This window comes from Amblyomma maculatum, chromosome 9, assembly GCF_055883805.1.
Source record: "Amblyomma maculatum isolate TAMU_Amacu chromosome 9, ASM5588380v1, whole genome shotgun sequence".
NCBI classification, from domain to species: domain Eukaryota; kingdom Metazoa; phylum Arthropoda; class Arachnida; order Ixodida; family Ixodidae; genus Amblyomma; species Amblyomma maculatum.
Window position 1 is genome coordinate 101,551,458 of NC_139352.1, and position 6,345 is coordinate 101,557,802.

Sequence of the window (6,345 nt, forward strand, 5' to 3'; positions counted from 1 at the left end):
ACCAGATCATCGAAATTGGGACACTATTCTACCATTCGTCACATTCGCCTATAATACAGCAGTACAGCGGACTACCGGTTACTCCCCACTTTTCCTCGTTTTCGGCCGTCCTCCCACTACAATCCTCGACACTTCCTTCTTCTCTACGCCCGACTACACCTCATCATTATCAGCCCAGTTCTTATCCCGTGTGGCCACATGCCGTCATCTTGCCCGCCTCAACACAGAAGCGTGCCAGCAAGACCGCAAGAGTCGCTACGATTCGAAGCATCGCGTAGTCTCTTTTCGTCCTGGTGACGAAGTACTGCTCTATACACCACTGCGCACCCCTGCCCTTAGTGATAAATTTCAGCACCGCTATCTTGGTCCCTACAAGGTAATCAACCAAACTTCCCCAGTAAACTACCAAGTCACACCTGTTGATCCCCCAGCTGACCGACTCCACCGTGGAACTGAAATTGTTCATGTATCTCGCTTGAAGCCGTTTGTGCGCCGCGGTACATCGGTTTGTTAGGAGCGACCAGGCTGGCCGCTTCCGCCCCCCCCTCCCCCGCGCAGATTGTGTGAGCTCTCCACGGATCTTCTTTCATTTGTACATACCATGATCTTCTTCTTCCTCTTGTACATACCCCCATCATCGTCCCGCGGCGCCGGCTCTGGCGCACGCTTGGGTTTTCTCCATCAGATTAAACGCTGACACGGCATACCTTGCCTTGCCTTCACGACCTTGCCGTCTGGACCTGGCCTTCTTTCACAATACGAAAAATTGAATGGCGACCTCCAAATCGACTTGGGATACGCACAAAATGCGCCCCCCGGACACGCGAAATTTTGATGAAGAGTAGCGCGACCTAGTCGTGGACAGAAGGAGGACACACAAAACAAGCCTTGACTTGCAAGTGATGTTTATTGCTTGAAACGTGGAAATACATAACCCGGCTCTAAACAAAAGTAAAACATAGGGGCGATCACACTTGTTCATGCACATGAGAAAACACGCAAACGATGCAGCATTATAAGTTCCAGCGGCTAAAAATTGTAATTCTTTAGCTGATACCGCTAAGGAGTGTCTGCTGACAGTGGCGTCATTTGACCAAGTGATATCCGCGGCTTCAACAATTTCTCGAGTTAACTACTTTCAATTCTTGCATTTGTTTGATGCAAGTATGGCTGGCAATATTTACTGTCACAGTCTCTGGAGTGGATGCCGAGATTCCCTTTAACTTTATCGAAACCATTGTGCTCCCTTAGGCACTCGTTAAAGCATCTCCCAGTCTAGCAGGCGTAACGTTTACTTCATGACAGAGGGATGGAGCAAATGACACCTTCTTGTCATGCAACGAAATGATTCTCATGCTCTATGGGGCACGTTTGTGGTACGAATTCGGCATTAATAAATCTGCACAACTTAACAATCTTTTCGGGAGCCGAAAAAGCAACGCTGACGTTGTCTTGATTGATAATCTTTTTTGTCTATAGGAAAAGTTGTTGATATATAAAACAATTATTGTCTTTTCTTTTACCCTGGCAGATTCTGTCAGCTCCATCTTTTTGTTTTTACTTAAACTTGGAGCATCAAATTTCATGTGGACAAAAGCAGTTGTTTGGAGTATCCACACTGCCACAAAAACAAGTTAACTCGACAAATTTTCGAAGCCGCGAAGATCACCTGGTCAAAGGAAGCCTTTGTCAGCAGTCCCTCCTTGGCAGTGTCAGCTAAAAAACTAGAATTTCAAGCTGCTGGGACGTGATGATGCAGCATCATTTATGCGTTTTGGACGTATATGAACATGTGTGATCGCCCCACTGTTTTCATTTGTTGTTTGGAACCGGGTGTATTTATTTCATATTTCAAGCACAATACATCAGTTGCAAGTCAGCGCTTGTCTGTGTTTGTCCTTTTCTCAGTCGTCTGGGTTTCTAAGTCGTTCGTCGGCGTCTAAGTCGCGCTGCTCTTCTTCGAAATGACATACAAACTCGCCCAAGCATCGGTTCTAACAACTCAAACTTTGACCTCTTCAATATATAACCAGAATCAATCTTTAAACTAATATGAATATGGCAAACTGAGTGTTGACATCCAAACTCAGATGGGTCACCCCCGAATTTTGGCCTCCCTTGACAGCGGAGATTTGACCCTGTCCAAATTCGTCAACATGCATGACCAACTTAGCGGTTACTTGAAAATTTAGGCTTACCACCCATAATCTTGGCAATCTTGGGCCTCCAAAATTTGAATTTATTTAAATTTGACCAAAATCGTTGTTTAACCTACTTTACTATGGCCAACCCAATGTCGACTACCAAATGTAGGTGGGTTACCGCAGAAATTTGATTCCTTTGCCTCAAAATTTGACGGCGTTTGAATTGGACCATTCGAAACAGCAACTAGGTAATAGCACGGAGCATCGTGACGCAGATACCAAAGCCCGGAAATCGAAATGCTTTCCCATTTGTGCACGTAAGCAGGCTTAGGTGCACCCCTGCAATTTTTTCTTCCTTCTGCCATTCTTGCACCTTTTCTTTCAGCATTGGATTGATATAGAACGGCTGCTAATGAGGGTGCACTCTCCGCCCTGCCGGAAGCCGCCCAAAGAGCCATGGACTAAGGCCTCTACCTCCAAAATCGGCAGCCTTCTGATTGGACCAAATAAATGGTTTGCATATTCATCATAACCATCACCACCCCATGCCCCATTAGTATTTTTAGAATCCAAGAAAGAGGCTTGGCTGTCGGAGTATTTTAAAAATTTAACACTCTATGTAGTAATTTTTAGTCTAGTCCATTCTTCCTTCTTTTGTCCGGAGAATTGTACCGATACAGGATTCCACATTGTTTTCAACTTCATTCAGTACCCTGCCGTTCTCTTTTTTAAGCTGCACTTTTTAGCCCCTCCCGATGCCAAAAGATTGTCACAGATGCGAAAGCTTGTGAAATGCCTTTCAAACAAAATACTTTTTATCGCTGGCGGCAGACAAGGCCACAATCTCAAATTAATCATCCTAGCCGGCACCTGCCCACACCTCCTAAGCATTCTGTCGTCTCCTTTGAAGCCACGTAGGGACGCCTATGTGGGATTTTAGTGCCGAAGCAGACATCCGTATCAATCCATGCTCCTGAAGCTCGCTTCGCCGTATTGCTAACAGTCTACTTGAGACCGCAGCTATATAGAAGCAATGCAGTTTGCCGACCTAATACATGCTACAAAAACATTGCGAAATTGTGCAGGAAGGGATGGACAGAATACAACAGGTCATGTGCAGTCAAATTAAACTCGGTGCTTGTAATGCGATAGTATTAAAACCTGATAGCTTCAAAAACCGCGTCTGTGTCATGCGTCGGTGTCACGATAAGGCCAATCAATCAGGATTGTCTTGACGTATTCATGACGTCATAGCTCCCACAGATTTCTGCCCTTGTCCGTGGGCTTTTGACGTCATTTCTACGTTCTAACATCGCTCCAACATTACTATATGCTGTATTTGGACACAGGCAAGCAATTTCACTGTTCATCTCCACGTTTTCATCCGGACACGCTACCTTAACACCGTGAAGGAGCTCACATATTATGAGGATAAACGCAGACTTTGAGCGAGTACCTTGCCCTACACAGTTTCTTGATTACTGTACAGAAAAGGTGACGTATTTTTGTTGCTATAAGATTGCTACCGCGTACGCTCATGCGTAGCTTGAGCTGCCGAAGAAGTTTACACAAATTAAAATTTAAGCATTTATACAAATTTGAATCCTGAACATTGCCCCAAAAAGTTGCGGGATGCGAGTAGTTTGTAATACACTTAATGTAGCTCTGAATCGCAGTCGATTAAACGTATCATAATTTTATTGTATGTAGCATGACAGTTGCATAACTGTTAGAAGCACTTAGGTGATCGTATCTCTTGAGTCGGCACGCAGGAGGAAAATCGAAGAGACATAAATGGGACTACTTTCAAAACGTGAAAAGAGACACTTAGAGGCGGTGGCCTGAACATGTTTATTTGGGTTGTGATTTAGCTGCACAGACAAAAGCTTTAAAACCATTCTGCTTGCAACCAAGCTTCTGTGGGCACTGGTACAAGTTAGCGCAATGTGTAATGTCATATTTGAGTTCACAAATACTTAGTGTCATTATGCTCTAGGACACCTTAACTGCAGTTCTACTGCTCATTATTAACCAGATAATAAAGAAGCGAGAAGAAAACGTATCACCAGTCGCTAGCTCAACGACCTGGCTGGCAAACGCAGTCCTGTATTCAACTGGAATCCCGCATTCTAATGCCAGCTGTCAATACAAATTCGCACACTTCAGCCTTTGCGCTTCCAGTCCGGGCTTCTGGAGGGAAAAAAGCGCCTGTTCCAGGTAAGTAAACTAAAACCATTCTCTCAAATGACTTACAAAATCCTATAGGTTTCCTCTTTTGATCAAGACAAGCCCATGACATTGGTGAATACTCATCCTTTTTATGTTGCCGATATATATACAAACGTCACTCGCAGCAATTTCGTTACCTCTAGACTTGCGGAAAGGCACTTTTTCGAGGTCACCCCATAACTGAAAATGAGGAGCTATCCCACAAAGTAAGACCCTGTACTGCAGCCCTTTTACGGCGCCTTTTAACGAACGCTAACTTCGTTATTTTGAGATCAATAAGTGTGTTGGTAAACTAAACATTTTATGAAATTACGTATGTTGCCATCTTCAATGGGGTAAGGGACGTTAATTGATTAGTCAGTCTTAGAGATTTTCCGGGGTAGAGGGATCACTTACAACTTCTTCGCGAAAACTAAAACCACTGCATAAGGTGCATGACACTATAATGATTAAGTTAAAATTTTTCCACAGTTAATGTCAGTGGTTCGCAATCTAAGCGTATCGGGATCGTGTCGCGCAGCGCGCTTGTGCCAAACGTGCGGGAAGCGTTTGTCCCCTGAGGCACTTTTAGTTGCAGCATTTTGGGGGAGCATTTCAAGCCCACTTCCTTCCTCCGCTGCATCCACCCTTTCTCGCAACCATACTCTACTACATACTCTTAACACTTGAACTTTACTCTTGGTCTAGCTGCTCTAAACAGGGGTTAAATTTATACATAGAAGGGCAATAGGAAATTAAAACAACAAGGTTGAGTTGAAGCCATGTACAATGTAGCGCTCGCGTGCGCTTGTTTTCAGAAGTGATGCTTGTAGGCATTCTGCCAAAAGCTAAAAACACACTGGGGGACATTGAAAAAAATTACAAGGGTCCAACGCTGCTGAACCAAGTATTGAGCGAAAGCACTAGCTGCGGGTGACCGAGCGTTCTTCTTCTTCTCTTGCTTTTTTATTGCTTTCGCAATAAAAGCGACTGTAAGGGGCCAACGGGCCCAACGCATTAGTGCGGAAAGTCGGGGAAAGGATATGGCCAGGAGCCCAGCGCCTCTTGTCAGTCTTGTAGCATGAAAGGACGCAGGCGGTGCACAGACAGGAGGGCGCCGCGAGGCGGCAGGCGAAGACGCAAAGCCGTTTAGGAAAACGAGCATTACTAGCTGAAAGACAGTCAGTGAGTCCCCGAACTGGGATATACAGACGGCATTGCGCATACCAGCTTGCGCGCGCCTTCTGGACCCCGCAGTTGCAGGTAAGAAGCCCATTCACGCAAGCGCCTGATGGAGTCCGGTGGCAAGCACCGGTGCTCCCATGGCGACAGGCGAGCGATGGCCAGACCACTGACCGCTCTTTTTATCATTTTTTTGCCCTGCTAAGTCAGGTAGCGAACATGGCAGGCCAAGGAAGGCGAGGGGTGAGAGACGGCGGTTGTCGGTCAGGGGTAGCAATTGTACTCATTGACTCTGACGTTGCAACGGCAAGGTGTACAGTGGATTGTAGAAAGGATGTGACCCTAGTAGGTTTGCTTTTCCTTTTTTTTCTACCGCTGAGAGAGGGGACGCGTGATTCGGCAGCCAAATCACCTTGGCTTTCTCTCCCGTTGACATTCTTTTGTAAGCAATTTGATGATTTTCTGAGTGTGCTTATTTTGGGGGCGAGAATTTAGTCCTGTTAAGGTTGAAGTGGGAGCGGTACGTCGAACGAACAAATCAGGTTGACGTTTGTGTTGACTGGACGTTGTCAAAATTAGGACTCTACAGTCAGGGGGTGTAAAACCGCAACCACGGGCCTATTCCGGAGTTCTAGGCCAGGTTTAGATGTTCTAGATCTTCGGCTATATCGAGGTGGGAATATCTCCCTGTTAGCCAGTTCCACCTTGTATCTTTGTTGTACATGTTGTAAATGTTTGCTGTGTATATAAATATTCAGTTATTCTTCTCGCAAACTCCTGTACGCAAGTTTTCGCTCGATACTGTCAGTCA